Here is a 16412-nt window from a genome sequence, read left to right on the forward strand (position 1 = left end):
CGACAAATAAGACTGAGAAAAGAAGATACAGATTATCACAGAATATTATGGCGTTTTAGTGATGAAGAAGAAATACAAGATTATAGATTGCTAACAGTCACATTTGGCACAGCATGTGCGCCATACCTTGCAATAAAAACACTTAAACAAGTAGCGATAGACGAAGATAAGGATGAGTCATTACAAGAGGCACAGAGAGCCATCCTTAACGATTTTTTCGTTGATGACATTTTATCAGGAAGTTGCGATGTAGAAACTGCAATCGACATTCAAAGTAAAGTAACAAAAATACTACAATCAGGAGGTTTTGAGCTACAAAAATGGAATTCTAATAGTAAACAATTTATGGAAGAGATCGAGAATAGTAAAAGAATATCAAAAAATGAGATAGAGCCAAACATAAAGGATACAATAAAAACGTTAGGTATTAACTGGAATACACTAACTGACAAGTTACAAATAACAAATACAGTCCACAATTCGAAAATATCACTTGAACCAACTATAACTAAGAGAAAGGTACTTACCGTAATAGCTTCGCTATTCGATCCTATGGGTTGGCTAGCACCAAGTATTATTGTTGCAAAAATCTTCATGCAAAAACTGTGGGCAGCAAAGATTGCATGGGATGATGAGCTACCAGCCTCACTATGCAATGAATGGTGCAAATACAATTCTCAGTTAAACAAACTTTCTGAAATAAATGTAGATAGATGGATGGGTACCTCGAATACACATCGTAGATTTGAGTTGCATGGTTTTTCAGACGCAGCAGCAGCATATGCTGCAGTGGTTTATGCTAGAGTTGTGCAATCCAATGATGAAGTCAAGGTTTCGTTGATAATGTCAAAAACAAAGGTAGCACCTTTGAAACAAGTAACGCTCCCACGTTTAGAGTTATGTGCTGCTCTTCTGCTGACAAAACTTTTAAAACATGTCGGGACCGCATTGAGAGTTGATGAGACACATACTTACGCTTGGTCCGACTCACAAGTAGCTCTATGTTGGATTAACGGCGATCCCAATAGATGGAAACCATATGTAAAAAATAGAGTGATTGAAATATCAAATACTTTCAAACCAAATTGGTCTTACATACCTACAAAAGAGAATCCTGCTGACCCAGCATCACGAGGAGTAGCGCCTGAAAAATTAAAATCTCATGAGTTGTGGTGGCAAGGTCCATTATTTCTAAAAGATAAATACATAAAAGGACTTACCTGTGAAGTACCAACTACTACATTGGAGCTAAAAGAAACAGTTTCTTGTATGACAGTTAAGTCGCAAGAGTCAGAAGATGGAGAAATACTTACCTTATTAACTAAATATTCTTCTTTGAGAAAACTAATAACGGTGATAGCATACTGTAGACGATGGCTGCACCTGAAAAATAAAGACAAGGTTAATACATCATTTATAAATTTTGAGGAAAGAGAAGAAGCACTTACCGTTTGTTTAAAGTTGTCACAAGGCATAGAGTTTAGAGATGAAATTGAGAATTTGAAAAGGGACTTACCTCTACAAAAGAAAAGTGGTTTATTATCATTAAAACCGTTCTTGGATGAGAACGAAGTGTTAAGAGTCGGAGGTCGCCTAAAGCACGCTCACATTCAGTATCAGAGTAAGCATCCTGTAATTATATCAAAAACTAATGTACTTTTACCATTATTGTTAGCAGATGCTCATTTTAATACGCTACATGGAGGGCCACAATTAATGTTGTCATACTTACGTGGCAAATACTGGTTGATAAATGCAGGCAATACTGTAAAACGATTTGTGAGAAATTGCATGATTTGTTCGAGACAACGCGCCAATAACACTACACAGATGATGGGAGATTTGCCAGAGTGTCGTGTTACTCCATCGAGACCATTTCTTATAAGTGGAGTTGATTTTGCAGGCCCTATAGATGTACGTATGAGCAAGGGTAGAGGAGCAAAATCCTATCGTGGCTACATCGCATTATTCATATGCATGGCTACAAAGGCTATACACGTAGAGATAGTGAGTGACATGACCGTGGATGCGTCCATGGCTGCATTCAGACGTTTCATATCAAGAAGAGGTCCATGTAGAGAGATGTGGAGCGATAATGGAACTACATTCGTCGCTGCCAGTAAAGAAATTTTAGAGATGTGGCACCAAGGGAAGGCATCGATACCAAAAGATCTTGAATCACTACTAGATTCCAAATCTACCAAATGGCGTTATATTCCACCTGGATCACCAAATTTCGGAGGATTATGGGAGGCCGGAGTGAAATCTATAAAATATCACATAAAGAGAACAATAGGAGAGGCAACACTTACCTTCGAGGAGTTGTACACCGTCCTCGTCCAAATCGAGGCGTGCCTAAATTCGCGACCGCTCTCTCCCATGAGTGATCATCCTGATGATTTTGAACCTTTAACCCCAGCACATTTTTTGGTTGGCGAATCACTGATCACAGTTCCTGAGCAAGATTTAACTGATTTCAAAATTCACAATTTAACACGATGGAGACTTCTACAAAAGATGATGCAATCCTTTTGGAAAAAATGGCATGTCGAATATTTATCACGATTACAAGAGCGACCAAAATGGATGCAACTAAAGAAGGAGTTTAATGTGGGTGATTTAGTCCTTATGAAAATACCTAATCTGCCGCCAAGTAAATGGTTTCTTGGGCGCATCGAGAAAAAATATCCTGGCCAAGACGGAATAACGAGAACTTATGATGTACGAACAAAGGCAGGAGTCTACACGAGAACTGTTGGGAAACTATGCCCATTACCTGATGTTTAAAGGACTATCGTCCTTTCCGGGGGGAGTGTGTTAGTAACGATTACACAACTAGATGGCGCTGTTCGATAACGAAACGCGATATGGTTTGGTTTAACTATTTTGAACATACATTGTATTAATTTAAGATTTTTTGAGTTGTTCCATTTATTGTGAATTGTTCTTGTGAGTTGTGAGTAATAAATCTATATCAGTGAGTGAGTGTCTAGTGCTTTCCCCTACAGATTTCAAGTGAGATATTATCATGTTTGTGTTGCTTATCAGACTAATTAAGATAAATGTTTTCATTATGCTCGTTAGTTCTTTAACGTAATGATTATTTCAAAAATAAAAAAAAACTTCTAATAAATTGACTTTTACAACCTAATCAGACTAACCAGAGAGCTTGATAATTATTTTTTTATGGAAATTTAAAGTAAACGACTTATTTAGTACCAAAAGAATTCATTAAACCTGTACGTCTTAGAAAATGAAAGTAATAAAGAGGATATAACGTATCTGTCTCTATTAAATTACGTGACATACAAACGCCGATTGCGCTCAATTTGACGCTTTTGGAGAATCAAAGAGTGGTTGGCCATCAGTCTAATTACTACGGCAGTATCCGCTCGGTACGTTACCAAATAATATGAATAGAATGGGAAATCTGTATGAAATTTTAATGCAACCTGCAATTATTTTTGTAAACCGGGTCATTGTACCGGTTGCGGTCTCACGTTACAATTCAGAGAGAATCAGATGTTTATACACTTAATCAATGAACCTATGTACTGTAATTTTGACTGCGTATTTTCTTTTTTTTTAAATCATAAAAGTGCAGGAAGTGACCTTGAACTGTATGAACATAAATTTTAGTTATATAAATGCGAATGTTTGGATGGATGGATGCATGGATCACTCTGGAATCTAGCATAGATGATGAACATAACCTAGAAACATAAAATTAGAAGAACACTAATAAAGCTTTTTTTTAAACTTTGCGTAATCGGATTCTCGAGCGACTGCTAGTTTTGATATAAAAGATGAATATTTTTCAAGTTATTTTTATCTATATATATAAAAGAAAGTCGTGTTAGTTAAACTATTTATAACTCAAGAACGGCTTTACCGATATGCCTGAAAATTGGTGAGGAGGTAGCTTAGAGCCAGGAAACGGACATAGGATACTATTTATTAATTTTTTTTTCGAATTTATGCCTTGAAGAGCTGCTTTTTATTTAACTTACTAATATTATAAATTCGAATGTTTAGATGGATGTGATGTGTATAGAAGGATGGGTGTTTGAAGATATCTCTAGAACGGCTGAACGGATCTCGATTAAATTTGGCATACGTATAGAACATAGTCTGAAAGAACACATAGGCTACACTAATTAAGTTATTTTTATATATCCACGCGAACGGAGTCGCGGGCGACAGGTAGTTTAGAATAAAATCGAGTCATTTGACTAGTATCGTATTACATAGTCGTATATTTTAGTCTGATTACGTGTAATAAATAAATATAATAAATGCCTTCCGTAAAACATAAATAAGAACTTGATAATTTACATTTATAATTTCTTTAAATATGAAACTGTAAACTTAGAAATGTTGCTTAACTTACTTATTTTATTACTTATATTTAAGCATACAAATCCGTTGAATATAAAATTACTTCTTAAACAATTAAAAAAAATATTCATTAAGGAAAATGTAGTCTACAAATTAAACTTAAGAAAATTTATATAGTGGTCGGAAAAAGAATAATTTTGCCGCCATAATGTAATACTAATATTAAATGTAAATAAAATTTAATAAAACACTAAGAATAAAGCTGTAAGCTTTTGAAAGCAATCAAGTATAAAACAAATTAAGCGCAACTTTTTTTTTTGTCGCGTGATAAATTCATTTTTAAAGTGCAAATTAAGTAGAGAGATGTGCCGTTAAGTGTGATGGCATTGGTTTTTACGAAAAAAACTTCGAATTCCTAGCGGGTACCGAGTACAGATGTCAGACTCGAACTGAATAAAAAACGTCCACTTGATTGAGTACATATAATGATTCAGTTGAACTTTGATTATGAAGAAACGGACGAGGCAAGAATCGCTGTTGTACACACTAGGAGTGAGATAAAGGTATCATACACGTATTTACCAACGCGTACTGATACAAAAATTTGCACATTTACCAAAAAGGTACCGACAAGTAAGTTTATTTCTTAATGTTAATTTTTTGCTAGATCCTGTCGCTTAATAGTCAAAGTTCTCAAAACGCGTATTGGGTTCTCGGTAGTCGAACGTTGAAGTCTTTTATACTAAAACTTTTCTGGTGACGATTCAATGTATGTTTTTGTTAATACTTGTTAATAAGTTACAATTGAGGTCCACTGATCAGTATATTATTGATTATATCTATATATATAAGCTATTATATGTACTCTGTTTGATATTTACATATCTCAAACATAGTAAGAAGCTTTATAAATGGATACTTACTAAATCTATTCCTACTTATCTTTCAATGACTTTCAATTCTAATTCTCGTCTTTAAAAAGCACTTCCGTGATAAACTTCCGCATTATACAATAGTTGCAGTGAATATGTTCGGATGTAACATTTTTTGGACAAAGTTATGTTGCTGACAGTATGTTTTTGTCATTGCATTTGCATTACATAAACTATACTTTCACTATTCACTAATTTAATATATAAGTTCATTGAACTTTAAATTAAGTTCTTAGTCGCCTTTTGTATACAGAAATAACACTTCAAAATTTTATATACTAGTTTAAAAAGTATTTTTAAAAATTCGTGATGTTTTTGAAATTTCTTTTTTAATTTTATTTTTAAGTGCATTTCTACAAAACTAATTAATAAAGGACATTATATATGTGCATTCCATTGATTGACATACACGTAACAGCCTTTTAGTCTGCCTATCTTTGACATTTATTTTGTTAATTTGACACTTAAAAATGTTATTTAAAAGCTTTATGCTAAATTTAGATTATTAAGTGCACAATGTATTTAACACAATTTTTATAAGAGAAGCGGGCAAACGAGCGGCGGAACACCGACTGATCAACGACACCCTTGGACATCGGTAACTCCAGAGGAACATGCGTTGCCGAAAATGGTGAATAGCATTAACTAATTAACATTAAATAAATTATTAGATGACGAAATATTTACAATACAATTATTATCCATGATTTTTCTTACTAAATAAAGCTTAGTGTACATAGAGTTACAGTCAGATGACGTCATAGTAACACGAAATTGTGGGTTAATGTATGTGGGTGGTACCTTATTTGAGAAAGATATTATGCCGAAAATACCCAGTAATTGTACCATAAACCCCGTTGTTTTATAACATGTTGGCTCTCTCTTTTAACGCACCAAACACAGCTTGAATATATAATAATTTTCCCGTACTATTATAATAAAAATGTACTATATTTAATTTAGTCTATGCAAAGTATTGTGGTTTTTTTTATAAGTAAATGTAAACGTATTATTAGTTTTTGATCGTGGAAATGAGCACGACAAGACCTCGTCTGTGGGATCTGCATCTTAGTATCAAATATTAATTTCAAGGTTTAAACTGTAATGTTTTAATACTAAAGATGTTCATTCACCGAACATTTTCCTATTCTTTTACTATTTTTTACGTAATAATTTAATCTACCTTTATACTCTACTAGCTGTCGCCCGCGACTCTGAATTAATAAGAAAAACTTGATAAGTGGCCCATATGTTCTTTCAGACTGTATTCTGTATGTATGCCAAATTTCATCGAGACCCGTTCAGCCGTTTTGGAGATACCTTCAAAGATTCATCCATCCATCGAAACATTCGCATTTATATTAGTAAGATGTACTACAAAATAGACGTTTTGTACCTTCAATTGGTCACAACTCCAAAAAGTCAGAACGTTGTAATTTATACAATATGTATTGTTATTTATATCAAATGGCACGATCTGCGTGGGCTGTAGGTCCAAATCTCGCTGTTAATCGCGCAATACATATTGCTAAAGTACGACGAAACAGATCACTTCTTCGAACATAGCAAACGAGCTTTATTTCTAGTGAAGACATACATTAAAAATGCAACTTACTAAATAACGGATGCAATTTAAAGTGTTACGTAAATTAGTTTAAATATTGCTTGTGTTTTAATTTATCTGTAACAAAGTTATTTTGAATACGACTTAGAAAAAAAATCTAAATTTGTCTATGTTTTTTTTTAAAAAGAGAACATTTTATTGTTTTTTAATCTAAATAAAAGTCGAAAGAAATTACTAAATTGATTTATATATTTCAATACGAACTAACTGTCTTGAATCAACAAAAAACGTACTATGTTTTTAATACATCCTAATTACCTACGAATCCGGTGCAAATAACTCTCAATTTATTTTATATTCAAAACATATTTAGTATTTGTATTGTAACTAAGTATAACAAACGGCAATAAAAGTCAACAATACTAAACTAAGTTAAGATCAAAGTTAGAGATAAGTTACGACAACTACAGCGCCCTCTAACGAGGTGCGAAAGTATCAACCGGTTTTAAGATAATCGGTGTAAGTCTATTTGCATACAATGTTGTGAAACTAAAAAAAAAATTGAAATAATTAATTATATAGTCAACATATTACAACTACTTATATAATATCTTACTAATATTATAAATGCGAATGCTTACATGTATGGATAGATGGATGTTTGTTAGAAGGTATCTGCAGAACAGCTGCATGGATTTTGCTGAAATTTGGTACAATTGTAGAACATTGTGTAGAACACATAGGCTACTAAGTTATGTTTCAATACCACGTGGACGGAGTCGCGGGGGACAGCTAGTACTTGCACAAAGAATTATGAACATTGGAACTTACTAGGCCTACAATGGCACCTAAGTTCCTAATTAAGAACTCTGCTTTATTTGAAATTGCAGTGTTGAAGAGCTCTTTTAATTAAATTACATCGCTTATGTAGTTAACGAAATAAAAACTCAGGGTTTAACTGTCGTGAGAATTAGAAATCTTGTTACTTTCACATATAAAAAATATACAAACGTATTGTTATGTGTTTCGACTGCCGAAACATTCACACAAAACACAATATGACCTTATTCAGACTTACTACAATTGATAATACATTTTGTTGTTATTTAAATGAGAAGAATGGTTGTTGATTTTAACCAAATTATTCAGAAATGTAACTAAATAAAAAGCTTTAAGAACTGTTACAAATCTACGTATGTAAATGTAAGAAACAAAACATTCTAAAGTAGTCAAACTAGGTCTTGAATTAGAATTCTATCAGCTGTGAAAATCTCACGAGAAATGTTACAGATAAAGATTTTATTCATATGAAAGTAAGTTTGTATTATAACTTGTTATTTATGCGAAATATAAAGGAATTATTTTCACTTTTGACATAATTCCTTACTAAATATTAATTATGACTTAATTTTTGATAAACTGAACGGTAAAAGCTCTTAGTTACGGTACTCTATTGTTTCGTTCACTAATTAAACGACTAAATAAACATTGTATTGTGTCAGAGCATTCGTCTGCGAATCCGTTCCTTTACCCAAATACAATTAGGGTCAATGTCTTTATTTCGACAGTCAGACAATTGAAAGCTAAAGGATTGAGGATTGAATAAAACAAAAAATTAAAAAATTATCTTGATATGATGTGGTATCATTGGTTGAATTTTTCTATGGTTTGTTATTAAAATTACATATTTATTTAGAAGAAAATATACTATTTTTTTACCGATGTTCTACCTGATTTTAAGATTAATTCAATGTAACTCTGAGTGTGTTTAACGATGTAACGTGGTATTGAATGTTTCATTTGATTTAAATAGTTTAAAACATAGCTATGCATCATCGGTTTAAGTACAAAAACACAACGTAATTATTGACAAATCACTTTTCTTTTATGTGTATTTAATATCGCCTAATTTATTTCAGTAAAGCCTCAATAAAACCTTATTATAACACTAGAGAACTCGAAGCATACATTTCAGAATATAACAATAAGACACTGGTGTATTTCGCGCGCTTTCTGTACTTGTAACACAATGTACATTACGTCATCACTTAGTTCAAATATTCATATTTGGAACCAATAATTGCTATGTTTTTTTAAATTTGGAACACAAACACGATTTCGAGTTGTAACACAAATTTTCCGTTTGATTTTAAATTGTAACACAAGTCACGTTACAAAATAACTAGATGTGTTACATTTTGTGAATTTTTTCGCGACGCTTTTCGGTTTTTTTCGCGAATACGTACAGTAGAGCACGTAAAGAGTCAAGCGCGCAATTTGAACTGAACGCCTTTTGCGTCCGTACATTGGGCCACTGAGATTTGCTTGAGTAGCAACCTTACTGTGATGTCATAGAGTTGAGAAAATTAAGAAGCGGCGTTACAATGAAGTAACAAAAAAATGAAAATATATTTTCTATATGCCTAAAAGCTTTTTGAACGGTTGCGTCGACAAATTAAATTTATGATTTGCTCAAAATCAAATATGTTTAGTAATAGTAAAAACATTCCTAAAGCTATTTAATTTATATCTGTTTTCTCTATTTACTAAGTAGTTACCATTCTTAAATGTAAGTTTTAAGTTTACTAGTCAATTAAATATCCTACCAATTCTAAGATTTATGTAACGCTATACAATTCCTTCGATCTATTGTTTGTCACTGTTAATTCTGGGAACTTTACTATTGAATTACGTAAATGTCTTGTCTATAAGCTTCGCATATCTGTGGCGTGCACTACCGTCTGTCACGGCGGCTGCACCAGCTAATGTGTTGGGCTCCGCTGCACACGAAGATGACCAGGGGAGTCCAGTCGCCACAGAGATAGCAGGGGAAATATAAGGAGTTACTGTAGTATTCTTGTAAAAGTAAAGTTAAAGTTTTTAAGAATGTATTGTGCTGTAGAGTAGTGCGTTATATTTTTATTACAAATCAATAGAAAAGAAAGGAAAAAGATTGATAATGTAGATCTTAATTTGCAAGGTCCGCATCCAGCATTGGATATCTATTGAAGGGGGAAGTAAATTTAAATCCAACTAAATAACAAATTGGTATAGTTAGGCAATAAAATTATATCAATCCATTACGTGTTATTTAATTCTAAAAGTGTCAATCATACAATTAAAAATATTTTTTATAACCTTATATTACTAATAATTATATTATTAAATTAACAGAGCCTCGGTGGCTCAGTGGTCAAGCACTTGACTTGCAATCTGCAGGTCGTGGGTTCGAAACCCGCCATGTACCAATGTGTTTTTCGATTTCCGATTTACATATTTACATTTATCCGATATTCTTACGGTGAAGGAAAACATCTTGATGCAACTTGCACATATTTGAGAAGAAATTCAAAGATATGTGTGAAGTCAACCAACCCGCATTTGGCCAGCGTGGTTGACTATGGCCTAGTCATCTCTAATTTAAGGTAGGCTCCGAGTTCCTCGGTGGGGACGTATAGTGAGCAGATGATGACGATGATTATGATATTATTAACAATTGGAATAACGCTAAATATATGTTGACAATAGAATACCTATAGATTACGTAAAAGCCTATTGTTTGCTATTCACGTTACAATACTTATAGTTTCTCCGGCGATGAGGTGATATAAAAAATGCGCTCTATTTTATCGCGATATGCCACTCGTATGGGCACAGATTAAATAATAAACGAGAAGTTCCTATTAGGGTAGCCATGATAAAATTATTTCACGGAATAGGCTCTGATAGTAAAGCGTCCAAAAAAACAATGGAGAACCCCCGACACGTCTGAAACTAATCGGTACATACACCGAAGTAAAGTGAAGCCGTGATTTTTAATTAATTTGATACTAAAGCTAATAATAGCCTACAATATAGGCTATATAGGCATTAAACCTATTAAGTCTGTATCCTCAAATAACACAGAAAGCTGGTGTGTGTAGTGTCGAAGGAGATCGCCACGCGTGGCAGCGCGTGACGTGGCGTAATCGTACCGTCTGTGAAGTAATCGGCCGCTGTAACATACTACGATATTCGTACTTCTATGTGCATATCATTACACCTTACTTAGTTAACGAGGTAGACGGAACTATTAAGATAACGCTGTAGAAATCGAGTCAGTAACATTTGCAATTATCAAGAGATGAAAGAAGATATTTTATAATACCTTTATCAAATTTTAAAGTGAATTGTTTATTAATTCTTTAATGTGTAGAGTAAGTTGTTAGTGGTCCATAACTGTGGCTTTCCTCTGCAGTGAAACTTGTATTTAAACATATTGCCGTCCCTTACATTATCTTTGAATAAACAGAATAAACAATAAAAGTGTGACACTAGTTAACACAGCGATGAATAAAGCATTTTGATTTAATTTCAAGGTTACCTGAGGTAGTAGTATATAATGGATTTAGTTTATGTACTTAGAAACTATTTAAAACTTACATGTTGCATATTTATGCAACACTAATAGCGGCACAAGTTTGTACTTTCTTCAAAAATATTTAAATAAAAATGAACCTTCTACTGTTGAGTTATGATAGAAAATAGAATGAATTTATTGTTATTATAAAATGATTAATTCGTCAATAACGTAATTGAATGAACAAGGTTTTTTTTAACAATATTTATTTAACTGCTTACTAAATGAAAATAATTATCGTAAGAGTTCACAAAAATGTATTTACAATTACAAAAATATGTAACTTAAGTTTAGCTCCGTATACGTTAATAGGTTTTTTCTTTATTTTGATTCAAAATAAAGATGCACACAACAATATTCTTTCTACTGTTAAGAAGAAAATCCGACAATGTGCCGGTGTACTGGCGCAATACTTGCATTACTAAAATGTCTACGTTTATGTCCTCTCACTAATCATTCTGACACTTGACTTTGTAACGAAAGCACGTCATTCGCGCCAAATGATTCTAACTAATAATGTCTAAAACTACTAAATTACTTATGTAATTATATACAAAGTGTAAATAATAAAATAGTGCTTTGTTTTTTTTAATTTAAGCTAAATTATTTGTGTACACATATAGAAACGTATTATAATTTTTACACAGTCCGAGGTCACGAGCAAAGCCCACGTATGATTAGACGAGATTCCAAAATGATTTATTTGTTGGTTCACCTTCGTCTGACCCGATTTCACTGATGATTTGATAATGACCATAAATATATGACGAATATTGCCCAGGGACTTGGTCTCAGCTACCTTTATTGTATATCATACTAATATTATAATATTTGTTATAATGCGAATGCTTAGATGAATGTTTGTTTGATGTTATCTCCTCAACGGCTCAATCGAACTCGCTGAAATTTGGGACAAATGTAGAACATAGTCTGGAAGAACATATATTGAAGTTTTTTTCTAATTCCGCGCGAACGAAGTCGCGGGTTACAGCTAGTATTTTATATTTATTTAATTTGTTATATCAAAATTATTTCCTTTAATGTACTTTTAGCTTAATAGATGTTATTATTTTCTTTCTGTTATTGTTTTCTTCCTGTTTACCTTCTAACGGAATAGAGTCGCTAATATATAATAATATTTTTAATCAATTTGCTTTGCAATTCTGTTGTAAAGTTAACATTAAAAACCTATTTACTGTTCACTCAACTCTAACCGTCTTGTTTTCAAACTTTCTTCATGTTGGGCCATGACGTTAGCGTTATTTAGGAAAAGAAAGTTATAGTCACAACGATGTATTATTAAAATTATGCAAGTATAGAAACCATAATAACTTTAAACTGTTTCACCAAATCTTATATAAATATGTTTTCATTTTATATATAAATTAATTGACTTGATTAGTTATAACATATATCACATTTATAACATCATCATCATCATCATCATTATCACTATATGTTCCACCGAGGGGCTCGGAACCTACCCTAAGTTAAGAGTGATTAGGCCATAGTCAACCACGCTGTCCAAGTGCGGGTTGTTTGACTTCACACATATCTTTGAATTTCTTCTCATATATGTGTAGGTTGCATCACGATGTTTTCCTTCACCGTAAGAACGTCGGATAAATGTACATATGTAAGTCAGAAATAGAAAAACACATTGGTACGTGGCGGGATTCGAACCCAGGACCTGCAGATTGTAAGTCAAGTGCTTGACCCCTAAGGCCTCCGACGCCCCATTTATAACAACAAACTAATAAATAGAAGACTCGCAATAGTGGTCACATCCAGTCTATGAAGCAGCTGATTCAGTTAACACACTCGTAGTAATAATCGCGTTTTCCCTGGCCCCACCGCAACTGTATCCAGGTTACCACAGGTGGAGTATTCACAGAGGGTTGCAGCGAGTTGCGCCCCCACTGGCAGGTGTGGGGCAGATGCGCGCTGACCTTACAATGATTTTTTTTACTAAATCCACTGTTGATATACGTAACGTATTAATGTTAAAATACGTAGACTATTTTGCTGTTAGGTAGTAGGTAGTTAGGTAGGTCAGAATGATTAGTGAGGGGACACAAACGTCGACATTTTACTAAGGCTAGTGTTGCGCCAGTACACCGGCACAGTGTCGGAATTTCTTTCTAACAGTAGGTCGTCTATTTAAAATGGTATCACAATTTTTACCTAATAGTAAGAGAATCGCTCCGACATAAGTTCAAACTTACATTGTAAGTGAATTTAAAAGAATAGATTATAAAATGTCTCTTTTTAACATAATACGCCAATTAAACTCAATTATTCTCTAGAGTTATGTCTCAACTCAAAACGGTTTGACCTGAGCACAGTTTTGTGTCATCAATTATGCTTAATAACAAGACATGCGCTACAAAATGTTTCAAAACGTTTGCATTCAACTGTTTAACGTGCAATTATTACGTGAACGTGAAAAAACTTAACAAAGAATTGCAAACAACAAACGAATATGTATCTTAATGCAATCTAATTGAGTTCAAAATTGTTTAGCTCCAAAATGTATTATATGCTACATTTAATAGTTTAGTATAAAGCCTAAATAACTAATGTTAAATTTAACTAACTATGCGATTTTTTATTGTTATACTACATGAACTTCGAAGTCCAAGTACTTGTGTATAAAACGATTCAAACTTTATGGAGGCTCGTGATTACTCGGGAGAGCCTGTCTGCACAGATGGGTTCACATCGCGCGAAAGTGCGGGCAGTGGTTTGACCCCACATCCCTTTACGTGTCGTCGATATTTAAAATTGTGTCCAGTGCAGCGAAACTGGGAGCCTCCATAAAGTATGGATCGCAGTGTACTCTGTACTTACTGATAATAATTCTACGAGAGCCGTTACTATTTGACATTTAAAAAAATTACAACACAAGGCGGCAAATTATGGTTTTTTAATGTTATTATTATCAAAGGTCGCTTGTTAAGTGTTAGGAAATAAAAGTACATATAATTTTTCATTACGAAATGTGAAATTCTTTAAAATTATTATATCTAGAGTTTTATAAGAGTTACTCAATAATAATACTTATCTTTAATTATTAAATAACTCAATTAAAAATAAGCATAATTGCTCTAATATAAGATTGAATTTGTTTTCAAAATTACCTATTATTTTTTATTAAAGCAGGAACTTAAACCAATTATTACATTAATGTATAAATGTTATTTGTTAGATGTTTAAATATAATGTAGGCGGACAAACATCATGTTTAGATTTATCAAACATAATTTGGATAGTCTTAAAATGCTTCCTTATAGCCGCTCTATTTTTTAAATGGAGTTACACCCACGTAACGCTAAGTTATGGGGAAAAATCCCCTTTAGGACTAAGTTTAAATTAGGTTTATATTTTTCTTAGCATCAAAGACAGAAGACAAACTCACTTTATAAATTCTATGATGATAAATTCACATTACTAACAAACATTAATTAATTTAAGTATTACTAGCTATCGTCCGCGAGTCCATCCGCGCGGGTATAAAATCTAATTAGTAGCCTATGTATTCCAAATTGTGTTTTACATCTAAGCTAAAACTAAATTTCTAGCAATTGTTCTACGAGATGTTACATTCATCCTTCCATAAATCCAAACAATCGCAATACATTAGTAAGAAATATCATACATCAAAACGGCACTTCCTCGATCAGACCGCATCTTTTTATTGATGTTATTATATTTTATAATGTTGAAATCAATTTTTATTATTTAAAAACATCTCCATGTTCAACATGTAGGCATTTAATTGTCAATCAAAATGATTCGCGAAGTCGTTACGGTTGCCTTTTGTGGTGCGGCCCGTTGCTCAGACACGGAGGACACATCTTGTTGGACATTTGTTCAGTTATGTAATTACTAGCTATCGTATGCGACTCCGTCCGCATGGAATTGAAAAAAAAATTAATTTGCCTTTGTGTTATATATTTATGCCAAATTTCAGATCAATGCAGTCGTTCTGGATATACCTATTAATAAACATCCATCCATCCAAACATACGCATTTATAATATTAGTAAGAAAAACTACTATAGCTCAGTGGTTAGAAATTTCGCCTCTTAAAGTAAAGACAAGAGATTGAAGTCACAAAAGTTAACAATTTTGTTCTTCAAATTGATAGTATTGGAATAATTTTGGAACTGTAGTTTTCTAATATGACAGGCATTATTAACAATACGATACTTTATTACTATTGTTTTACATTTTCTACGTCTCTGTTGGTTTTTATTTCTATTTTTAGAATTATATGCCCGATATCTTATAATATTGTAGTAAAAAAAATATTCGTTAAGTGTTCAATACGCGCCTTTTCTAAACTCAATGTAAGAACAGATTCCTTTCAAACAAAGAGCTTGCGTGTACAGGTCGGCCTTGCGAACACGCGATGTAACCAATTAAATTTCTTTGTTACCCTTGGAGCCCTATTTTTAACGGCTATGTTGAAGAATTTACTATTAAGGTGATACAAGGAATAAACTTCTTGAACACTTTGACGACAAATTTGCCAATAATTTTTGTTGATATTTTTGCTAGACTAAAACTATAGGATAATTGTAAAAATACTTATTGTTGCTTGATATGTTTCGATACCAATTTTTTAAATAAAGAACAAAAGCGTGACGTCTTAATATTATTTTGTGCAGTCTACACTTTGTAAGTATGAACTAGAAACAAAATTGCCAGTACCGCCATCTATTGGATTACAAAACAAACAATTGACGAACAATTTTTTAAATTGTCAAAATTATTTATCAATTATCTGAACTCACCTGGCAATATCAGAAAATCATCACCGTGGTCCAAAATTCCTGTTCTTCGAGGATTCAAATTAGGAACAAGAATTTTACATTTACGTCACTACACAATTAGCATTTTACACAAAAAAATAAAAAAGATGTCTATGATATTATACAAAAAGGCGCGAAATATATTTTTTTTGTTTTTATTGGGGCTCCTTTGTCCGGTCGGTTTGTACTGAAGGAGAGATTTTGATCAGTGTTTGTGTGTTCTGATCACGCGTGGCAGGTGTCTTCGGCTCTTTGTGTTTTCGTACTGGCCATTTCGATGTTTATATGTGTAGATGGAAGAACTGACGAAATGACTAATACTTTATTGGTTGTTTCCATTCGATTGATGAAATAAAAAATTG

General features: G+C 32.8%; 1 protein-coding gene across 3 annotated transcripts in view; it reads right to left on the reverse strand.

Moving 5' to 3' along the window:
- The window catches only part of LOC106121753 (uncharacterized), a 52698-nt gene that overhangs the window by 25292 nt on the left and 10994 nt on the right, over positions 1-16412 (reverse strand). For 2 of the 3 annotated variants that reach the window (XM_013317551.1, XM_013317550.1), the window contains exon 1: positions 8803-9043. The exons of the other annotated variant lie outside the window; for it this stretch is intronic. The gene's annotated coding sequence lies outside the window, so the exon portion shown is untranslated. Of the gene's footprint in view, positions 1-8802; positions 9044-16412 lie in introns of those variants that run through there. 3 annotated transcript variants of the gene reach the window in all.

This window comes from Papilio xuthus, unplaced genomic scaffold (genome assembly GCF_000836235.2).
Source record: "Papilio xuthus unplaced genomic scaffold, Pxut_1.1 DF826938.1, whole genome shotgun sequence".
NCBI classification, from domain to species: Eukaryota; Metazoa; Arthropoda; class Insecta; order Lepidoptera; family Papilionidae; genus Papilio; species Papilio xuthus.